The 25148-nt window shown below is 37.3% G+C and overlaps 1 protein-coding gene across 5 annotated transcripts in view; it reads left to right on the top strand.

The window, feature by feature from the left end:
* LOC106064754 (protein dimmed-like) overlaps positions 1 to 25148 on the top strand; it is a 91448-nt gene that overhangs the window by 11963 nt on the left and 54337 nt on the right. For 2 of the 5 annotated variants that reach the window (XR_008776528.1, XM_056019902.1), the window contains exon 1: positions 20610 to 20961. The exons of 2 other annotated variants lie outside the window; for them this stretch is intronic. The gene's annotated coding sequence lies outside the window, so the exon portion shown is untranslated. Of the gene's footprint in view, positions 1 to 5768; positions 5900 to 20609; positions 20962 to 25148 lie in introns of those variants that run through there. One more of the 5 variants, XM_056019903.1, reaches the window with a different exon arrangement.

Consider the following 25148-nt stretch of genomic DNA (forward strand, 5'->3'; position numbering starts at 1 on the left):
GAAGTTAATGTTAATCTCATATCTATCTTTTTTTTTCTTTATGTAAATGTCTTGATATCATTACACAGTTACTTAAAGCAGTATTTTTTCTCAGTAAGTCAGTGTATTAGGAGGCGCAGTGGCTGAGTTGTAAAGCGCTTGGTTTCCAGAGGTTCTGGCTTCGATTCCTGGTGAAAACTGGGATTTTTAATTTTGGAATCAACAGGGCTCCTCTGGGTCCACCCAGCTGTAATGGGCACCTGACACTAGTTGGGAAAAAGTTTAGGCTGTTGGACGTTGTGCTGCTCACATGACATTCTTGTAAACCGTGGGACACAGAAACAGATGAACATCATGAACATCTGCCCCATAGATCGCAAGGTCTGAGAGGGTGCTTTACTTTTAAGGCAATGTATTATCATAAACTCTAGAGCCCTAATGTCCAGAGTTTTCGAATGGTTATAGTTGATACAGCTCTCCTGATGGCTGTGGATGGCCAATCTAATCGCTTGGATGGAATCTAGTAGCAGACATAAGAATACGGTGATTGGTCAATGCGAGACCAATCGTCATAGAAGACACGAACACTAACCTACAACGCCGAAACCTGTGGGCCATGGAGACCAATAGCTCGTTGCCACGTCATAGGTGTGTACGACGTAGCAACAAGCTACTGGTGTCCACTGCCAACAGGTTGTGACGTCGCAGGTCAGTGTTGAGGCCTTTTGAAACTTGTGGTCTCGGTTAATGGCCCATAAGTATATTTAGTGTATCAGAAATAGCGGACACAAGACATTTCGAACAGAATATTTTGTATATATTGGAGAGTTTATAAAGTATAGATCTTGAGGTATAGTGTATGGGTAATAAAGTATAGATCTTGGGGTATAGTGTTTGAGTTATAAAGTATAGATCTTAGAGTATAGTGTTTGGGTAATAAAGTATAGATCTTGGGGTATAGTGTATGGGTTATAAAGTATAGATCTTGGGGTATAGTGTATGGGTTATAAAGTATAGATCTTGAGGTATAGCATATGGGTTATAAAGTATAGATCTTGGGGTATAGTGTATGGGTTATAAAGTATAGATCTTGAGGTATAGCATATGGGTTATAAAGTATACATCTTGAAGTATAGCATATGGGTTATAAAGTATAAATCTTGGGGTATAGCATATCGGTTATAAAGTATAGATCTTGAGGTATAGTGTATGGGTAATAAAGTATACATCTTGGGGTATAGTGTTTGGGTTATAAAGTATAGATCTTGGGGTATAGTGTATGAGTTATAAAGTATAGATCTTGGGGTATAGTGTATGGGTTATAAAGTATAGATCTTGAGGTATAGCGTATGGGTTTTAAAGTATAGATCTTGGGGTATAGTGTATGGATTATAAAGTATATATCTTGGTGTATAGTGTATGGGTTATAAAGTATAGATCTTGAGGTATAGTGTATGAGTTATAAAGTATAGATCTTGGGGTATAGTGTATGGGTTATAAAGTATAGATCTTGAGGTATAGCGTATGGGTTTTAAAGTATAGATCTTGGGGTATAGTGTATGGATTATAAAGTATATATCTTGAGGTATAGCGTATGGGTTTTAAAGTATAGATCTTGGGGTATAGTGTATGGATTATAAAGTATATATCTTGGTGTATAGTGTATGAGTTATAAAGTATAGATCTTGGGGTATAGTGTATGGGTTATAAAGTATAGATCTTGAGGTATAGCATATGGGTTATAAAGTATAGATCTTGGGGTATAGCGTATGGGTTATAAAGTATAGTTCTTGGGGTATAGTGTATGGATTATAAAGTATAGATCTTAGGGTATAGTGTATGGGTTATAAAGTATAGATCTTGGGGTATAGTGTATGGGTTATAAAGTATAGATCTTGGGGTATAGTGTATGGGTTATAAAGTCATGATCTTGAGGTATAGCATATGGGTTATAAAGTATAGATCTTGGGGTATTGCGTATGGGTTATAAAGTATAGATCTTGGGGTATAGTGTATGGATTATAAAGTATAGATCTTGGTGTATAGTGTATGAGTTATAAAGTATAGATCTTGGGGTATAGTGTATGGGTTATAAAGTATAGATCTTGGGGTATAGTGTATGGGTTATAAAGTATAGATCTTGAGGTATAGCATATGGGTTATAAAGTATAGATCTTGGGGTATAGTGTATGGGTTATAAAGTATAGATCTTGGGGTATAGTGTATGGGTTATAAAGTATAGATCTTAGGGTATAGTGTATGGGTTATAAAGTATAGATCTTAGGGTATAGTGTATGGGTTATAAAGTATAGATCTTGGGGTATGGGTTATAAGGTATAGTTTTTACCGAATTTATACTTGATAACGCCCTAAGCTATTTGAGATATGAGGCCTCTTGTAATCTCTATAAGTATAGAGTTGAGAATTTTGGAAGTAAATGCCTTGGGATAGAGTAAATAGACACTGGCGTCGCTAGGTGTTTCTGACAGAACCGGGAGACACAAAATTCAAAAGTATAAGATTTCATTTAATCATGATTTAATATATTATTATTAACAAAATTAAAAAACAATGTTCTGTTTTTAAAAAGTTGTTTTTATATAGATGTGTTGTTTTAGAAAGCTTGATTAGCAAACAGCACCCATCCAAGCTAAGCCACTGTGGCTAACGTAAAGCTTTGAATGTAACAGACGAAGTCTTGATGTCCCAGTGAAAGGATATTCTCTTTCTGGTACATAATTTAATAAGAGGCCTGATCAATGCAGGCTCATCAAGCACAACTCAATCAAAGGAAAAAAGTTTAGTTTTTTTTTTTATTATGGATAGATTTTATCATAGAAAAAAATTAAGTATGATAATATAAACTGAATGTACAGCGAATAAAGTGTAATGTTCCATACACTTTTAAAACTAGAGTTTTAGTTTGTTATACATTCAGTTAAATCCTTAGATACATTCTAACTTCATTGTAAATACATTTTTACATCAATTTTTAAGATTACATTGCTAAATTACAAAATTATAACATTTTCGCATACTGTTATTATATTAGATTGTTATATTAATTATAATGCCGCGATACATTGTTATATTGCATTATCTCGTTACATTGTTCTATCATATTGTCACGCTACATTGTTATATTACATTGTCACGCTACATTGTTATATTACATTGTCACGCTACATTGTTATATTACATTGTCACACTGCAGTGTTATATTATACTGTCACGCTAAATTGTCAGATTGCATTGTCACGCTACATTGTTATATTACATTGTCACGCTACATTGTTATATTACATTGTCACGATGCATTGTTATATTAAATTGTCACGCTACATTGTTATATTACATTGCAACGCTACATTGTTATATTACATTGCCACGCTACATTGTTATATTACATTGCCACGCTACATTGTTATATTATATTGCCACGCTACATTGTTATATTACATTGCCACGCTACATTGTTATATTACATTGTCACGCTACATTGTTATATTACATTGTCACGATGCATTGTTATATTACATTGTCACGCTACATTGTTATATTACATTGTCACGCTACATTGTTATATTATATTGCCACGCTAAATTGTTATATTACATTGCCACGCTACATTGTTATATTGCTTAGTTATAAACTTTCACATTTACGTGACATTGTTGTTCTGATCCTAACAATCTTCCAGTCCCTGATATCTGGCTACCTGAGTGTTTGACCTGATATAAACCTCTGCTATTTTTAGCAGACGTGAATCGCCGGCAGCTAAAAAAGTTAATGGATTAATATTTAATGGAATTAAAAAGTCAAACTGGATGGACTTCTTCTCATTGACATGATCAAACAAAGTCCAGTAAGATGTGTTTATAGTGTCAGTTCAGTTCACACAAACATGCATTAAACATTAAGTATAGAAATCGTTGTAGCTTGGTGGTTTGCGGCTTCAAATATCAAAGTCTAGGAGTTTTGAGTCCTGATGAGATTTTTAAGTTTTCCTTTCAGACCTTGCGATCTATGGGTCAGGTGATGTTAAGGTCATCTGTTCCTATGGCCAACGGTTAACGAGCAGGGTGTCATGTGGCCACAACGACCAACCGCCTTTACTTTCCTCAACTTAAGTCATGAACTCATTAGAGTTGGGTGGACTCAGTCTACACCGAGATTCGAACCCATGCTTAACCACTCAGCCACCGTGCCCCATGTAGAAGTACAAGTCCTGGTGAAAATCCTAGAGATTTTTTAGTTGGGATTATAGAAGTCCTTATGAATTTCCATCCATCTGGAAAACTCTTACAAAGATCCACACACATTTAAGATCTAAAGAAAGGTTGTCTTTCTATTGTGGTGCAGAGCACAAAAGAATAAGATTGGCCGCCAACGCACATCTTTCTTGAGCTGTGACAAAGTGTGCAGGTCACAGGTCGCTTACATATGAAAGTCAAATATTTAGCTTTTTTTTAATAATAGGTCTCTAAGAAAATATGTCAACCTTATTATAATAATTTGTACTATACTCTAACTGTTTTTATTATTATTTTAAAACTCAGAATCTAAATGTATATAGGCTTGTCTTCGAAAAAACATAAAAGTCAGACTAAAGCCACAAAGAGCTCCCCCCTCCCCCAGGATTTAAGCATGACTAGACAGTTACTGACAGTTATTAAAAGATGCTCGATAACAGAGAACTTGTAGAGATATATTTCTTAAACAAAGTTAGTCTCTGATAATTATCAGTAGTGTTAGAAATATCGATTAAATTTCAATAGTTTTCATAGAGATATAATCTACAAACACTGTTTTTCAATACTGCTATTGTAACTATTTGTTAAGTTAGGCTCAAACATGTATGTATGTATGTATGTATGTATGTATGTATGTATGTATGTATGTATGTATGTATGTATGTATGTATGCATGTGTGTATGTATGTATCTCTCTATGTCTCTATCTATCTATCTATCTATCTATCTATCTATCTATCTATCTATCTATCTATCTATCTATCTATCTATCTATCTATCTATCTATCTATCTATCTATCATCTTTTTCTTTTTTCTCTGTCAATATTTTTATGTATCTCTGTCCGTCCTTCCGTTTGTCAAAATATATCTTTTTTTTTTTCTGTATATCAATCGCTCACTTCATATCATTCAAAAAATTAATAGAAATTCTTTTGTTCTTCGTCTTGTCAAAACGTTTTTTTTCTAAATTGAACTAAATTTGTGGTCGAAGAAGAAGAAAAGTCACAGTTTGAGCTGAGTTTTGATTGACAACAATGCTGTGACAGATCGTTTAGAGATCAAAGCAGTATAAACACACACTCAAACGCGCACAAAACACACACATACACACAGTATCTTCTGTCACCTCAGCAGAATATTCTATCTTCAGCTTGGCCTGTTAAACCATGTCTCCAGGTAGCCCCTTCACTCAATGTATACTTCGCCACTCGACGAGATAATCTGTCTAGCACACAAGAAAATAAAATCCTATTAAAGCTAATGTTGAAAATTCATAATCTATCGCCTTTTCTTGGTTACGGCTGTGTCCTTCACCTTTTACCGCCCTCCTTCTCTCGCTCTTTCTACCTTTAATACAAGGTAACCACTGGTTTAGTCCTAGGGCGTTTGAATAGGGAAGTGATGGTGGCGGAGAATACGATCCGTAACTCTTGTCACATCCTTAATGATTTCCCCTTTACATTAATCTTTTTAAATGTATTCTCTCTCTTTCTCTCTCTCTCTCTTACTCTCTCTCTCTCTCTCTCTTCATTGCCAATACCTAGCTAATAATACGAAGACACTATGCGATACGAGTGACAAATACTTTTACAGACATAAGCTTTTTAGCTTGTTGGATGTTAGATTCACAGTCGAGCTCCCAAGGAAAGGATTTGTATTATTCAATGTATGTATGAGGAACACACTATAGTGTAAGAATAATTACATAATCATAATTATCTTAGCTGCGCAATAGCTGCTCTATTTTCTACTGTTCTATTCATGTATATGCTTTTATTTCGAGGTAGGCCTACCTGTTGTGTCTTTCTTCCTCTCTATTCACAACACTTTATATCAACTCACTCTGTCGTTCTGCCTATCTGCCTGTCTGTCTGTCTGGTAAATAGTTTGTACTCGCTATTTCTCCCACACTCATTCTCGGATAAAGTTGAAGCTTTAAACAATTATTTTTATCCCTAACGAAACCAGAATCAATTTAAAAAGTACCCAATTAATCAATTAATTATTGGTAATTAATTATTTTGTTTGATATCGAATAAAGAAAATAAATTCTACTTTATTGAGAGATATAATTGTAAGTGCGGAGTTCTTTCTCTTAGATAAGCTTTGTTTTTTCTAATGATTTTGTATATTTTGCTTTTTTTTTTTTTTTTTTTTTTTGCTCCTTCTCTCTCTTCAACACACACACACACACACACACACACACACACACACACAACTCTTCCTCCTAAAGCCATCACGTGATCATTTTTCTTAGCCAACATTACATTGTTTTCATGTGCGGATCATTCAGAACCATTTAGTTTTTTTTTTTCGATATTTCCTAGACTGTAACCTCCTAAGTACATATCTAACTACAGCCTCTCCCCAACAGTCTCGTCTTGTCAATGTAGGTGTTGCAGGTGCAGACAACGTGACAGAACTGAGCGTCTAGAAGTGAAGCACTGAATGACCTCTGCAGTAGGTATACCTACTTGTAGTTCATCTAGTCCTATAGTAGGGGGGATGCAATACAGCAGTGCTCCCCAAACTTTTAACACACGTGGACCCCTTTTATAGTTTTTTGTAACGCCCCCCCCCCCCCTGTCCCTCGAATTACGTGCGTGAGAACAGTGTTTGTGCTGAGATGACACATCCTAGACTTTGGTTCCCTGGTTGTCATCTGAGATGACACATCCTAGACTTTGGTTCCCTGGTAGTCATCTGAGATGACACATCCTAGACTTTGGTTCCCTGGTTGTCATCTGAGATGACACATCCTAGACTTTGGTTCCCTGGTTGTCATCTGAGATGACACATCCTAGACTTTGGTTCCCTGGTTGTCATCTGAGATGACACATCCTAGACTTTGGTTCCCTGGTTGTCATCTGAGATGTGCTGTTCCTCGTCTATCAGTCTGTTCCTTATTTTCCACTTAATTTCTAGAGATGCTGAAAAAAACAACTTCACATAAATATGATTTCTCTTATCTTATCTTGAAAAGACAAGATGTATTCCAAAACGTTTTCTCTTAAAACCGGATACACATGTTGCATTTGTCACCAGACTGCTATTGTAGTACACGTCTTTTTTCGACTCAGTGTGAACCTTTTAAATAGTCAAGTAGTTTGCTTATTCTGTGCGGTTCTGGGTTATAAAATAATTGTTTGGAAAAAAAAATGGAATATTTTTGTCGTTGAAAACATCCTTACACATTACTTGAGCTTTGCAAACAAAAATTTTAATGTAAAATAACACCGGTAATTTGTAAAATATTAAAAATTATTAAAGAATGCGAATTAAAACTTATTGAAAATGTATTATAATTTTATACATAATTTATTAACTGTACACAATGATGGGTCAAATCAGCCTAATTAATAAAGTGCATCGCGTACCGCCATACCCATGGGAGAATTTGTAGCATGGGCGTAGCCAGGATTTTTTTTCGGGGGGGGGGGGGGGTTGGGGGGGGGGGTTTGGGGGGGTGAATTTTTTTCTCCCCCCCCCCCGACCCCCCCCCCCGGGAAAAAATTATATGTATTTATGTGTGTGTGTGTGTACATAATCTTTATTACATTATTACATTCTGACCCTTCATTCTTTCGGAAGACGTTTATTGTGCCCTAGAATAGGTTCTTCCAAGAGTTAGTGAAAAAATTGTAGATTCCCCGACATTACTAGCAAAGGGGTCTGGGGGAGCGCTAGGAGCTCCACCAGTGCGGGGCAAAGCCCCGCCGCCAAGCACTAATTCTGATATTGAAAACAAACAAAATGCATATTCTGAGGTATCTACAGTGCATTTTCCTGCTATTAAAAAGTTCTATTTCAAAAACCTAATGTGCTATTCTTACTGACTTAGACCCTCCCTCGTCGTTCGGCGCATTTGCCATCAAGCTGTTTCCATAAAATTGTGGACTCCCCGCCATTACTAGCAAGGGGGTCTGGGGGAGCGCCAGGAGCTCCCCAGCGCGCGCGCCAAGCACTATTTCTGATATTGAAAACCAACAAAATGCATATTCTGAGGTATCTACAGTGCATTTTCCTGCTATTAAAAAGTTCTATTTCAAAAACCTAATGTGCTATTCTTACTTACTTAGACCCTCCCACGCCGTTCGGAGCATTTGACGTCAAGCAGTTTCCATAAAAATCTGTCACTGGTAATGTCTGAAGCCTCTTCCCACCTACCATGAGGGCCTCCATGAATGAGTGGCGTCAAGTTGTACTAGGATATCATTGCAACTCTTCTTATGCGTAATTCATTTTGTCGGAGAACATGTCCCGCAAACCTCATGCGTCGTTCTCTCACAATCTTACTAAGGGGTTGACTCCCAGTTCGGCATAGGATTTCCTTGATTTAGATCCGATCTCTATAACTGACTCCTGAAATCTGTCTTAGCCATCTTTGTTGAGCTATATTTAGTGTTTTTCTAATTCGGTAGATGACTATTCACTGCAGTTTATTAATGGAGCCCTGCCACTGGTAAAAATGTGTAACCTCTCTTGAATACGCTCTTGGAATTAAGTGACTGTAGTTTGCTTTAGATTTTATATCGAAAAGAGAAGTTTTATCGTCAAAATCTTCTGTTGGGGGTTTTCCACCTCAAAATGCTCTGTAGGGGGATCTTAGACTCAAAACCATCTGGAGGGGTTTTAAACTTTAAAAAAAAAAGCCATCTGTAGAAGAAACTCAAAACCCCCGATTGGCTTGGCTACGCTCAAATAATTTTAGTGTGTAATTTGCTTTTTTTTATATTGAAGATGTATTTTTAGCACAACCCCTCTGAATGGCGGTATAAACTCAAAACCCCTTTCGGCAACGCTCATAGCGTTTTGAGTGCGTAATTTGCTTTTTTTCTTACACTGAAGATGGCGGGGGGTTTAAACTCAAAACCCCTTTGACTACGCTCATATATTTTAGAGTGAGTAATTTTCTTTTATTTATATTGAAGAGGTACTTTTTAGCTTCAAACTCCACTGGAGGGGAGTTTAAACTCAAAACCCCATAACATTTTTAGTGTATAATTTGCTTTTTTTATTATTAAAAAGAGGTATTTTTTACCTTCAAACCCCACTGAAGTAGGGTTTAAACTCAAAACTGAGTCAAAACCCATTTAGCTACGCTCATAACATTTTGAGTGCGTAATTAGCTTTTTTTTTTATATTAAAGAGGGGGTATATCGTAAATTTTAGACGGGGTTTTAAAATCAAAATCTTCCTTAACTTTGATCTTGGAATTAGGGGATTTTCGTTTGCATTTTTTTTTTGTTTTGTTTTATAGAAGAGGGGGAGTTAACTGCAAAAACCCCAGGTAGGGGGTTTAAAACTCAAAAACCCTGGTAGGGGGTTTTAAACTCAAAACCCCTAGTAGGGGTTTTTAAACTCGAACCCCCCTGGTAGGGGTTTTTAAACTCGAACCCCCCTGGTAGGGGGTTTTAAACTCAAAACCCCTTTGATTGTGCTAGGGCAAGTGATGGTTTAGTATTAAAATCTCACCTAAAATAAACAAAATCAAAGCAAAAAATCAGTAACTAAATTCCGACTCCCCCCCCCCAAGGGGGGGATTTCATTTCGGGAGGGGGGGGGTGAACCCCAAGAACCCCCGCCCCTGTCTACGCCCATGATTTGTAGTTAAAATTAAGAAACTTTTCAATTCAATACAATACATGAAAGGATAAAATGCTGGTACAAGAAACTTAAGTTATTTAAATTTAACCACCGGTAACGCCCGATAAAAAAAATACTAATATTGTTAATATTGTTATATCCCCACCCCCAATACATGTTTTTATGAACTCACCTTTGAGCAGTGCAGAATCAACATGGTGAAGCTCCTCTGTGTTGGTGACTTGTAGTTAGTTAGGCTAATTGGAATTTAATCTAGCGTTCTTGATTGTTATAGTATTAGAGTTTTTTTTTTTTGTTGTTTTTGTTTGTTTGTTTGTTTGTTGTAGTTGTTGTTGTTGTTGTTGTGTGTGTGTGAGTGAGTGAGTGAGAGAGAGAGAGCGAGAGAGAGAGAGACCCTGCAAGTTATAGTAGAACTGCTTCTTGTTTGTGTGTGTGTTCTGGAAAGGACTATTGCGTTCGGGAATTACCGAATGTAAGGCATTATTGCTTCAAGAGTATATAGACCTATACTACATTAATGTTCCGAAATAGTTTGAGCCTCGTCTTGCTAGTCTAGAGTCAAAGACCTTTCTTTGGAATTAGTCAATATTTTTACGTAAATCTAATATAGATTACATCTAGAGCAGGGGTCTCAAACACGTGGCCCGCGAACACAGTTGCAAGCAGGATCACCGAGTCAGCGACCAATGTTCAACAGCAACTGAGTGCCGCTGAAAAGACTTTGTAGCATATTCCATTGCACTGGACGAGTCTACTGGTGTAACAGACACCGCATACTGTGCCGTATTCATTCGTGGGGTCGACGAAAACTTGAACATTGTTGAAGAGCTATTGGACTTACTCCCCATGAAAGGAAAGACGACTGGACGCGACGTGTTTCAAGAACTAGAAGCTTGTATTGACAGGTGTGTGGGCTACTGTGGGAAAAACTTGTTGCAGTAGCTACGGATGGTGCATCAGCAATGTGTTCAGAGAAGGTTGGTGTTGTTGGATTAATGGTAGAGAAACGGAATCAGCTCAGCTTGGCGGGACCTTTAGCAGCCATACACTGCATTCTGCACCAAGAAGCACTCTGTGGCAAAAGTCTACAAATGAAGAACGTGATGGATGTTGTCGTGAAGACGGTGAACTTCATACGTGCACGGGGTCTCAACCACAGACAGTTTGTGTCATGTCTAGCTGATTTAAAAACGGAATACGAAGAGTTGCTGTATCATACGGAAGTTGGTTGAGTCGTGGAAAAGTGATGCAGAGATTTTTTGAACTGAGACGGGAAATAGCATTGTACATGGCAATGAAAGACAGAGACATACCTCAGCTCAGTGACCTAATGTTTTTGTCGGATCTTTCTATTCTTACTGACATCACGCAACATCTCAATGCAATCAATTCACAACTACAGGGCACAAAGCAGCTGATTACCGTGATGTTTGATTCATTCAGATGCAAGCTGACTTTGTGGGCCACTCAGCTGGCAGATGGAAATCTGGCTCATTTCTCTTTTTTTTAAAGGTATTTTAAAGGTATCTGATTTCTCTAGTACCTACCATATCTGTTGGGCATTCCCCAATTAGCCATCTGGGGAGGCGCTCGATGGGATAACTAATCTTATTAATTTATTGCTATTTGGACATTAATATTTTACATCTAAGATTCTTTGATGTCGTATTCCGTTGACGAGAAATAAGGGGCGCACATTTTTACCACACCTCTCTTCCCTTCAACTCGCAGTGGGCCAGGTTGGTTCTATTCTTCACTGCCTATTTCTTTTGGTTTGGAATGTTGACATTAATTCAGATATCTTGCAACTCATGAAACAAGAGCGACAAAGTCTAGAATACTTTTCACTTGTGCATACCGATTAGGTCAATTCGTGTTTGTTTTACGTGTTACTATGGCAACGTTGTCTAGCTACCAAGTAGCGATAAATGGATCTAACAGAATCTAGCTGATTCTTTGTTCCCACATTAACGTAATATAACTCCCCGATGAAACAAGCAAAGGGAGATAATCTACAAAATTTAAACTCTTATATTTTAAATAAATTCACCAAATAGGGTTATAGCTTTGAATTACAATATTGAATTTCAAACAGAATCAAACCGAGGAGTCGATTATTCTAAACTTGGTGATGTCATTCAGTTTCAGAATACACAGTAGACAATGGTCTGAAATGAGCCCTTCTCCGCTCACTTAAATTAGATTGTTCCAGTTAATCTCCACCAACTCTGATTGAATGCTACATTGTATGCTACACATTAAGACTGAAGGCTATGACTCAAAGCCTCTCTCTGAGTAAGGATCTTTGCTCATTGGCTACGCTTTTTAAGGTTTTGTTCCCCATTATCCAGTGGCGAGACACCTTTTGTAGAACCGATGGTTTACAGTGTAGCTTGTTAAGAATCTCAAAAGATAAGGTAAAATGTCTTTCTTTGATTAAAAAAAATGGCTCACGATTTTCACATTTCTACACATGTGTTGCCTTCAAGGAACGTCAAGTGGGCTCAAGATCTAGTTCACCTACTTCTAAAACCTCGTCAACAACAACTTACGCGACATCAACACCCACTACCGCAACTATTTGTCAAGACACCAGGATGTAGATCTACTGTAAGTTATTCATTCATTACATCAGCGGTGTCCAACGTTTTCGGCATCGGCTTCTGGGCAGAAGTTTCTAGTGGGGGTGAGCACCTCGTCACGTTGGAAGTGGTCCACGGGCTGGAGTTTGGGTATCATTGCATTACATTGCCTTGAAAGAAATGTTCCTGTCCAGGGGCGTGCACAGTCCCTGAGTAAAATCTTTTTATTTTCAATCTGACGTTCGCATAGTCTTAAAAAAAAGAGAAAGCGTGGACTGTTGGTAATGATAAAAAGCGCGAGACTGTTACCCTAAAAAATGTTTTTCGTATAATAGTTGGCAATTCTTTGCAAAGGTAATATAAAATTAAAATTGTAAAAGCTTCAAGTGGCGAACACTACAAACGCTTCTCAAGGAATACATCCAGAAAACAATTGATGTTAAAACACCCAGAATCCCTTCACGTCATACACCAGTTCCAGAAAAAAAACTTCTTGATGGGTTTGTATCCAGTAGTAGAGCATAGTGAGACATAGACCTCCGTCTGGGGTAGTGCAATCCAGACCTCCATCTGGGGTAGTGCAATCCAGACCTCCTCTGGGGTAGTGCAATCCAGACCTCCGTCATAAAGCACCTAGATGGGGAGGGGGTTGTTCACTATTTTTCGTCTTAATAAAATGCAAGTGGAAAGGCAGTGGGGTTATTATTACTCTTGTTCATTTCCAAGCCCCGATACTTACACGGGAAATATCGCCAGATAGTGGAGCTTTGGAGTCAGAGTTTTCCTTCTCCTAGATAGGTTGCATTATTAAGGCTGACGTGTCTAATCAACAAGAAGCTAAACTGGTTTTGAGGCGCCAGTGTTCCGCCTTTCATCCCTTCTCCTGTCAATTTGTAAGAACAGGTTTCGCCGGATGTTTGAGAAAATCACACGTGAAGGCCAGGAGCTGCATTTGACTGTCAGAGGCATTTAGAGACGCAAGGCATTTCTTGGAAAGTTGGAGCTTATCCCCACTTTCATCCCCGGAATTGACAGTCATTGGAACCTAAACACACATTATAATGTTAGTGATATAACAACAATCACACAAACAAACTTAAATCTCAGCAAAAATCTAATGCACCAAAATAAATGTTTGATCTTTACGTAAACAAATAAATTTGAACACAAACATACTTATAAAACATACGATTTATATATGTTATGTTTTTAAAGCCATAAAGCGATGATCATATATAATTTCAGTAAAGCATTTCACAACCAAAATGTCCCACGTCTAAAGGGCTGCGCCAGATTGACTGCACAAAACGCCTTGTTATGCAGTTTTTGAGTAATAGAATATATTTTTGTAGGCATAAAGAAGTGATTGGACTACAATAGAAATAAAGCGAATGTCTTCTTTATTTAGCTACCTACAGGCTTTATATAGCTCTCTAAGTTTCTGAAAGCTTTGCAAGATTCGTAGCGTCTTGATTGCTTGTATTTTTTGTTTAAAATTCTCATTTTGTACTATAGGTTTAAACAGAACAACAAAACAGTTACATTTGTTTAAATAATTAGTTTTATGTGGTCTCTCTGTCCATCTGTCACGTTTAGATCTCAAAACGTAGAAAATGTTTTGACAACTCTGATTTCACCACACAATGGTTTTGGCTTTCATTCTTATTTGTGTTCGATTTCTTTGTTGTTTTTTTTTTCTCTCATAATTTTTTCGCCTCTATCTTTCCTCTTGTGTATTATTCTCGTAATCTCCTCTCTCTCTCTCTCTCTCTCTCTCTCTCTCTCTCTCTCAGTAAAACCAATGTATCATCTGTAGACCTAAAGATTACTACTTCACTGACATCCCAGGCCCCACACAAACAAATGGCACAGGACACTGTAAGAATACAATTGTTATAACCTTTATAAAACAAAACAAAATGTGTCACTCATTGACTTTGTATTCAAAGTATTTTTGAGATTGACGCTCGACTTCTTGTTCCACCAGTGCAATGAAAAGATAATTAGAACTCACGCATTGAAATGTGTTACACACATTGTTGCAGTTCACATTTATGAGGGGCTATTTATAGTTACTTGGAATATGAAGCTAGGATAATTGATGTTTTAGGATAACGCTCTACGTGTTTCATGAATTTAGGATGGAGAAATATTATAATCCTTATGTTTTAGAGTATTACATTAAAAAGCATCAGAAAAAAAAGCTATGCAAAGCACACTTGATCTTTGCCCAGTCGATTATTTTTTGATTAATACTAATAACATCAACAGAAAACACTAAAGTATTCCCCAGGTCCAAAACACTGCATTTATTACTAAGTAGCACTCTGTATGATTGTTCAATTTTAAATTCACTGAACTTTGCTGTTTACGCTTTTTTATTCATTGTCAACCAATTAAAACTGTACCAATTAGTTTATCACTTGCTGTAATAAACATAAGTTAATTGTATTGAAATAGAACAAGATATTTATCACAGGTACTACAGTAATTAAGTACCCCAAATTCTTTTCTTATTATTACAAAGTTTATATCAACTCACTCTGTCTGTCTGCCTGTCTGTCTGACCAAAAGTTTGTTCACATTATTTCTCCGACACCCAATCTCGAATCAAACTGAAACTTTGCACAATTATTTCTTTTATCTGGCAACACAAGAATCAACTTTAAAAATTTAACTAATTACTTCATTAACTATTGGTAATAAATTATTTTGTTTGGTATCTCAAACAAGAGAAAGAATTAGTACTTGACTGAATGGTGGTATAAGCTGAATTAGTCCCCTTAATAGATTTTCGTCTGAGGCTTAGTGAACATAAACATGAACTAGAAACAATAGATAACTGTACAATCTGCCATGGTCATAGACTCTTCACGAGTACAGTGGTTACGGCGTTGGCTTGGGAAGCCCAACAAGGCTTTAGCCCACAAGTTCGAATTCAGGTCGTTCCCTTTAAAAAAAAAACATTTAAAAAGCGATCACCCAGATACCCCGTTCTTTCTCCCCCTACCCCCTTCAAATGGTCCAGACAAGTTATAGAATCATAGCGTAGTGAGAAAGCTAAAGGCATGAAATTGAGATAAACAAAAACAATTGGTAAAAAAAATATTTCACAGATGTATTACTGTTAGTCTAGATTACTCTAGATGTATTACTGTTAGTCTAGATTACTCTAGATGTATTACTGTTAGTCTAGATTACTCTAGATGTATTACTGTTAGTCTAGATTACTCTAGATGTATTACTGTTAGTCTAGATTACTCTAGATGTATTACTGTTAGTCTAGATTACTCTAGATGTATTACTGTTAGTCTAGATTACTCTAGATGTATTACAAATTTAATTTAATCACATGACTGATCCAAACTAATTGATACTGATACACTTAATACAAGCTTTTTTGCTTAAAAAGTTTTTTTTTATTTTTATGTTGCATATTGTTATATATCCTGCCAACGGTAATCGACGTTTTGAAGTGACCGTTTTGGTGTGGGGTGTTTTGGTGTGGGGTGTTTTGGTGTGGGGTGTTTTGGTGTGGGGTGTTCTGGTGTGGGGTGTTTTGGTGTGGGGTGTTTTGGTGTGGGGTGTTTTGGTGTGGGGTGTTTTGGTGTGGGGTGTTTTGGTGTGGGGTGTTCTGGTGTGGGGTGTTTGGGCACTAGAAATTTTATACATAGTTTTAAAAAATTAATAAACATTTTAAAACTATGGTATATTTCCTATACGTTGTCCACACACATACACTGGCGGATCCAGGGGGGGGGGGGCTGTAGGGGCGATCGCCCCCCCCCCCACACTCGGCCGACCCCCCCCCCCGACCCCCCTCTGAGTGGGGGGGCGGTCCTATTTTTATGGAGAATCAAAGTTTGTGAAGAAAATTAGTTGAATATCTATATAATATAAACTACATATTGATATGTGAACCCATTGTATATTATGTCGTACCACACTCTAATCTCAAATTTTATCATTAGTAAAATTTAAATGAAAAAGGGTTGTACCAGGTGGGAGGGGCGATTCATGCAATCGCCATTCCCCCATCGGACAAACGAATACTTTTTCTTTTTGTATTACAGTTAGGAAATTACAAAACAAAAACATCTGTCACTAATATAATTTATATATACTATAAATTAAATTCTTATATTGAGTCGCCCCACCCCTATTCTTTAATGCCAAATGCAATCTTTAGCAGAAATTAATTAAAGGAGAGAGGATTAATCGTTTTCACTCTACCGCCCCTCCCATTTCCAGACAGAGTTTATGTAATTTCACATGAATTTATCATAATTATTTTAAGAAAGACTTTGCATTCAAAAAATTAGAATTCAAACGAAATTTTTCAGTTTAAGAGTCACGATTGAGATGAGTTCTAAACATTTCTACATGCTCGCCTTTTTCTAACCTTTACTCAATCTGATATTTTTCTAGTTAAATAAATTTGGGACTATAACTCACAATTTATACTTTGATTTTATTGAATATTATTTATCGAATATTTTTTTTTCTGCGGAGATCCTCAAAGCCAAAATCTAAAGATGTGGGGTATCTTATCTTTTCAAGGAACATGTCGGAATTTGTGCAATGTATTAAGGGCGTATAAATTCATATTAGAATATTTTTCAAGTACAACATTATTCAAAAGGTCCTTTTTTAATAGTATGAATAATGAGTTTTAGGTCAGGAGAATGCGTTTCTACAGTGAAGAATGCAACAAAACGCTTTTGGCGGCGAGCCCCGAACTCCAATGAAGAATAGTGAGCTGTCAGGAGAATGCTTTTCTGCAGTGAAAAAAGCAAGAAAACTCTTTTGTCGTCGGGGCTTCGCCCCGAACTTCCCTTGAAAACCTTATAGCACTGCCTCAGTTGTTTTGTTTTTCACCAAAGGTTGAGAAATGCTGCTTTTGAAAAATTCTCATATATATATATATATACGCACGTTTATGCATAGGGTTAGGGTTTACTGGGCATTAGGGTTAGGGTTTGGAAAAAAATCGCCCCCCCCCACTCAAAAGTTCTGGATCCGCCAGTGCACACATACACACCCCAACCCCACCAAAATTGTAATAAATGTTTTGCCTATTGCACGAATGACCTATTGCAAACTTAAATGTATCAGATTCCTGAGATCACACTAATGAATGACATGCTTTCTCTCCCATCACCAATAAATTATAGGTGAGGTTTGCGAAAAGCACAGGATGGTATCTATCACTGCTATCAATATTCAGTTGGAGATGCCCTAAATTAAATAACCATTTTTTTTTGTGAGAAGAAAAAATTGCATATATTTTTTTTCAATCATTATTTCAGTTTGTATTGTGACAATATTAAAGCCCAGGCACATTGTAGTGTGTGAGTCATTGTACATAACAATAATTAGACAACAAACTTACACCACAAACTTAAATTCCAAATCTATGAGACAACAAATAACCTTTTTTTCTTGACATAAAAATACTTTGAACATACATACAAAACATACCAAACATATATATGTATCGTTCTTTTTAAAGACATTAAAATAATCAGAATAAGGCTTGTCTTCGAGTCAGAAGATTAATGAGGAATGCAGTATTTCCCGTGGCTACGCTGACCCATCTGCGACCTACATATTTTGCTACACGACGCAGGCATAACCATTGTCCGCCGGTGGACGATTTACGTTTTCTTTTCGCACTCTACGTCTGTCCTTGGTCTCAAATGTGTATTCGTAAGCCATCTCGCTACTGACCGTGTCGAAAGCCTTGGAGAGGTCTACAAAGTTAGCGTATAGGTTCGGCTCTGCATTTGTCTTGTAATTGTCGCAATACATTTATTATGTCAGATGTACGACTACCGGCTCTAAAGCCACATTGACACATTGACACATTGACACATTGACACATTGACACATTGACACATTGACACATTGACACATTGACACATTGACACATTGACACATTGACACATTGACACATTGACACATTGACACATTGACACATTGACACATTGACACATTGACTCATTGACACATTGACACATTGACACATTGACACATTGACACATTGACACATTGACACATTGACACATTGACACATTGACACATTGACACATTGACACATTGACACATTGACACATTGACACATTGACACATTGACACATTGACACATTGACACATTGACACATTGACACATTGACACATTGACACATTGACACATTGACACATTGACACATTGACACATTGACACATTGACACATTGACACATTGACTCATTGACACATTGACACATTGACACATTGACACATTGACACATTGACACATTGACACATTGACACATTGACACATTGACACATTGACACATTGACTCATTGACACATTGACACATTGACACATTGACACATTGACACATTGACACATTGACACATTGACTCATTGACACATTGACACATTGACACATTGACTCATTGACACATTGACACATTGACTCATTATATTTGTTTGTAAGTATCATTATAGTTCCGCAACACATTTCTCCATATCGCTTCCTCTACTTTAATCTTTCTTGCTTTCTAAATACTTTTTTTTCTACTTAAAACGGAATTTTAATAGCAGATAACTGTTATGACTTTTGACTTCATTATAAAAATACCCTAGAGTGGCCTTGAGGGCATTGCTGTTTTTTTACACCATCAAAGTGAATGTAAAAAAAAAAGATAAGATTAAATGATTAATCCGTGTATCAGAGTTGTAATTAGAAGCACGTGCGACCGTGCAATGCCCCACACTTAATGGGATCTCATGCTAAGAATTGAGTGGCGGCAATGCTATTGACCCACTGCTACTTGTAGCGCTGGCCTTGAGTGTAGCCCTACAAAATGAGGAGTCCGAATAACAATGATGTTTCTGACATAAATGTATGAAAAAAAAAAGATTACCATTTAGTCAACATCTGTTGAACCATGACCTATGTGTTAAGTTTAGTCCAATTATGTACCGCAATTATCGCTCACTCATTTAGTCTGTTATTTAGTTGCTTTGTTGTATGTAGCGCGAGAAAAAAAAAGTTGCTCGTTAAAAACTGTTCGTTCAGTCAGTATGAACTTGAAGATAATGTGACCATAAGAGTTGTCTTTGTTCATTGTGAGGCCGCGCAGCCCTTGAGCCTCAATAAAAAAATATGTTAACTTTGCACCTGATTGGGTCCGTGGTCTTGTAGGATACAGACATAATACCTTTATATTTGCGAAGATTTAAAGTTGTTTCGAATGGAATGGCTTAACATTTTTTGTAACTCAATTATAGCTGGAACATTTCACTGCGTGTACTGGTGTTTTCATAGATAGTCATCATCATCATCATCAAACTCCATTTGAGTGAGGGCTTGAGAGGCTCAAATCCTCTCTTGCTAAAGCCCTGGACAGAAACCTTGCTGTTTTATACGTCCATTGTTAATGTCTGGACTGTCTTCACTGCTCACTCTAAGGGGAAACACAAATTTCCTCCCCCAGGAGGAACCCATACTTCCTAGGTAATAGAACCTTTCACTGTGTGTACTAGTCTCTTCCTAGGTAGTAGAACCCTTCACTGTGTGTACTGGTCTCTTCCTAGGTAGTAGAACCTTTCACTGTGTGTATTGGTCTCTTCCTAGGTAGTAGAACCCTTCACTGTGTGTACTGGTCTCTTCCTAAGTAGAAGAACCGAATGGTCTCGGTAGGACCCTTCACTCTCTTTGCTTTCTCTTCCAGGACAGTAGAACCTTTCTCTCTGTGTACTTATCTCTCCCCAGGTAGTAGAATCCTTCAATATGTTTCTCTCTACAGGTAGTAGAAACCTTCACTCTCTGTTTCTCTCTACAGGTAATAGAACCCTTCACTCTCTGTTTCTCTCTACAGTCCTGTTTTTTTATTTGTATATTTTATACTTATTTTGGTGTATTTTTTTTATATTTGTTAATTTATTTGTTTATATTTGTTTGTATATTTGTTAATTTATTTATTTCTTTGTTTGTCTTTTGTCTGTTCAAGTAGTAGTAGTTGTTTTTTCTACAATTTGTTTACTTTTAATTTTTGGTACCCAAATCTAATGATTTAGTAAAATAATGTCTGTAACTGAGCTGTCTAAACTCAGCAGTTCTACAAAACAAAAACAACTTTTAATAATCCACATCTAGCCAGTCACGTGACGTAAGAAAGTTTCTATATGTCGTAACCTCTAGCCTCTATCTACATCCACAGTGAAGTCCGTGGAAACTACACACGTGCTTATCGTGACCAACACAAATGAGTTTGGTTCAAGGCGTCCTATCTTCCGCTCACTTCGGGACCAGGTTCACACTTGCGATAAGACCGGAGCGTGTCGCAGTCCCCGGGACTTGTCCGCACTGTTTGTCCGCACTGTAGGTGTCATACAGCATCAATATTTGTGGGTCCCATTCACTTGAGCTGCGGTGCTCCAGATGGTAGTTTTGATTGGCTTACGCGGCAATTTAAAAATAGCTCAAGGACTTCGGTTCGAACTAAAAAAAAAAAAAAGTCTTTTTGTTATTGTTCTGTAAACTTTGGTAAGTACAGTTTTATCTCATGCTTAGGTACAATTGTTATTTTTTTAGGTAAACATTTTCCAAGAACTTTTAACCGATGATAAAGAGCGCAGTGTTTACGATGATGGCGAGTGGCCATGTCATTGACTATTTGCAAAACTCATTATTTAGCTTCCTGAAATAAACTGTTCGCCATATAGTCAAGTAATCTCATAATCATAATCTACTGAAAGTGAATCCTAAAAGGCAAGAACTGGATCTGAATTCAAGATTTTAAACTTGATGGCAAAAAGGATGTACCAAACAACCATCCCTTGAATATTATGTAATTAATGATGGAACTTGCTCTAGTATAATTCACAAGTTGACATGTATTCTGATCATTCCTGATTGTCTAAACAAAACAAAAAGGAAGTATTTTGAAGCCAAAGTAAAGTGTGCTTTCTGAAATGAGCTCACTCCAATACATGATCATCGGTTTCCTTTGGTTCAACAAATACACACTATTTGTAGGATTAGATTTACTTTGTAAGGCACTCAACGAGTGGAGAATGAGATATGGGGCTGTCTAAATATCATATGCCCTTACCTAATATCATATGCCCTTACCTAATATCATATGCCCTTACCTAATATCATATGCCCTTACCTAATATCATATGCCCTTACCTAATATCATTTTTGGATACAGTTTAAAAAACTTACATAGATATTGAGCCTAGGCCTACACATCTTTAGCTTAAAATCAGGTTAGACATATAACTCGCGTTATATGTATTACTTTGGGTCAGTCATGAAAATCAATATGTAATAGATCTAGATTAATAATAATAAATATGTGAGATTACAAATATTTTTACAGATTGTTTTTGTTTAGCGCAATTTCATGCTTTAAGCTTTCTTAATGCTCTATGATCCTATCACTTGTCTGGACCAGGGAAAAGGGAGGGGGGGGGGGGAGAAAGAAGTGGGTATCCGAGTGATCGCTTTTTAAATGCACTAGTCGACCGGCGGCGTAGCATATATATATGCAGTGCCGGCATTAGACACTGCAACCTGTGCGACCGCAGTGGGCCCCACACTTTCATAGGACCCGCACTTTCATAGGACCCGCGCTAATTCTAGGTGTACAAATTATAAAATTAAACCATTGTATAACTTATAGAACAGACTTCCCGCAGCCTCCTGATTTACCAGGAGTTCCTTGAAATCTCCTAAAATTTCCAAATATACGAAAAAGTCATTGAAATCTCGGAAATTATTAAAATATTTTGAAAGCTCATACAAATCTCCTGAAATGTATAGACAGAAATTGTCATTTTGGGGTGTCATTCAATATGGAAAACGCCAATCCTACGCGTGATAAATAAAAACGGCATTATGCATTAGCCGTAATTGTGTAATCTGGTGAAAGAAGCTTCTCGCGCCTCCAAGTAATGAAGAATTACTTGAGGTCAACAATTGTCGAAGATAGAATGAAACATTTGGTAATTCTTGCTATTGAGCGTGATCTATGTAGGAAATAAAATTTTTATGATATATTGTATGACTTCGCTACACGCAAGGCTCGTTAAGTAGTTCTGTACGTAGTAAAAAATGAATAAAATGCAAAGACGAATTTATTTTCTGATACAAACTCTTAAATTTCACTTATTATCCCTACCCCTACCCAAACTTGGCCCGGTGAACTCCGTTTCACATAGGCCCCACAACGGTTGAGTCCGGCCCTGCTATTTAGTGACGGGTGAATACAGAGTAGATTATTTCTACTCCTCCCCCCCCCCCTCCTCTTTTTTTTCGACGCTAAAACTACGTGGGGTAGAAATAAAAAAGAGTGATCTTTCCATGACTTCTAGGTCACAACGATTAAGTCCGGCCCTGCTATTTTGTGACGGGTGAATACTACTTGTTCTTCCCCCCCCCCTCTTTTTTTTTCGTAGGGTAACTCTAGTCCGACTTGCAGAACTAAAAGAGTGATATTTCCTTTACTTCTTGTCCAAACTCTTGAGCCATGAAGAGAATTGTATATATAGATAGATTTATAATTTAAAAAAATAAAATATAAAAAGGGGGAAAACCTGAATTTGAATTCAGTGTCTAAACCTCCCCGACACTTTACCACAATGCTAACGATGTGCTTATAAACATAGAAGGTTTTAGAGCTATCTATTGTTAGCTTCAAGCTTATTTCCCTTGTACAAGATAATAATAAGGCTTGTCTTCGAGTCTGAAGATTAGTGAGGAAAGCAACCGCGTGGCCCAGCAGCCCCAGCTGTGACCTACATATTTTGCCACATCCAGGGCAAGCATAACCATTGTCCTTAGGTGGTCGATTTAGATTTTCCTTTCGCCGTCTGCGTTTGTCCTCGGCAGCAGATTGTTTCTTTTGGTCTCAAATGTGTATCCCACGGCCTTCGTGAGTGACCTCCAGCTGTCTCGTTCTGAGGCCACATGCAACCAGGTGCTCTCTTCTATTTCAGCCAAGGAAAGTTGACGCCTAGGCTGGTCTTAGAAGCGTTTCAGTGAGGCGCCATGTTACGTCTACTACCTTTCAGCTCACCAAAAGAGACTACCTTTGTTCAAGATACCAAACAAAATAATTAATTACCAATAGTTAATAACTATTTTTTTAAATTGATTTTTGTGCTGTCATGTAAAAGAAATAATTGTGCACAATTTCAGCTAAATCCGAGATCGGGTGTGAGAGAAATAACATGAACAAACTTTTTACCAGACAGAGTGAGTTGAAATAAGCCTTGTAATGATAAAAATAAAAGTCAAGAGAGAGAGAGAGAGAGAGAGAGAGATCTCCCACTAAAATGCAATAATGTAAAAAAGAAAACTACTTCCTAACCTTCATTTAAATGTCAACTCGCGCACTTTTCATTGTGTTTCCGTCGCAGATGCAGGTGTAGCAACATCATGTATCTACAAAGTCAAGTGTTTTGTTGTTGTGATAGCTCTTTTGCAATGTGCTGATCAACCTACTAGCTCTCCTTCTGTTGAAGTTAAGTTATCCCATACCCCGAACAGGGCCGGCGTTAGGCATAGCCAACTAGGCATGAATATATATATAAATATATGGAATTAGGTGACTATTTATCCTTCACTTTTTTATTGGAAAAAAAGGACGGGGGGGGGGGTGAAGCAACTCAACTAATTTTTAGCTTCTCATATGTAGTTTAGTGACTGTGGCTTTTCTTTTCTTTTTAGTGGAAAGGGGTTTAACCTCAACCCCCCCTTGGCTAGATTTATGAAATTTAGAGAACGTAGATTTTTATTGGCTCTGGTTTTAAATACCTCCCTGGAGGGGGTGAACTCAAAACACCCTTTAGCTACGATTATTGAATTTGGTGACTGTAGTTTGCACTATTTTTTTTATTGATGAGGGGATTTTAACCTCAAAACCCCATGGAGGTGGATAACTCAAAACCCTCAGTATGAGGTTTTTAAACTCAAACACTCCCCCTTTTGGCTAGATTCATAGAATTAGACTGTAGATTGCTTTAGTTTTTTATTATTATTATTGATGACAAGGTTTTTAAACTCAAATCCCCCATGGAGGGGAGCTTGAAACTAAAAACCCTCTAAAGGGTTTTTGTTTTTAACTCAAAATGCCCCTTGGCTAGGCTCATGGACTTTGGTGACTGTAGTTTGATTTATTTTCTGAGGAAGGATTTTTTATAGCTCAAATCCTCTTGGCAAAGACGGGCTAGGGCTAGTTTGTGTTAGGCGCCTCCGTATTGTGTGGATAAGTCTACACTCGAATAAGCCAACCAATGAACACAGGCCAAAGGTCAACACTATAAAGGTAGTCGACTCTGATGAACGCTGTCGAAAAAGAAGTTTAATGCGTAATGAAGGGAACCGTCGAATGTCGTATTATCTAAATATCTACGTCAGAAACTAAAGCCGACCTAACTCTAAAGCTGCCAAAGTCTTCTCTGGTCACTTTCGATACACTTTAAATCCTCCTCACGTGACTGTCTCCAAGCAAAACTTTCACTTTTTTATAAAACAAATCAGTTCGAGCCTAATCGTGTCCTAACATTTCACATTTCCAACCTCAAATAAAAAAAAAATAAAGCAACCCAACAGGGTGGGGGGGGGGGGGATTTCATTTCGAGAGGGACGACGAGGTGGGGGGGGGGGCTCTAAACATGTGAAGAAGTAAAGTTGTCCTTTCAGACCTTGCGATCTATGGGGCA

Source organism: Biomphalaria glabrata, chromosome 2, assembly GCF_947242115.1.
Source record: "Biomphalaria glabrata chromosome 2, xgBioGlab47.1, whole genome shotgun sequence".
Lineage (NCBI taxonomy): Eukaryota > Metazoa > Mollusca > Gastropoda > Planorbidae > Biomphalaria > Biomphalaria glabrata.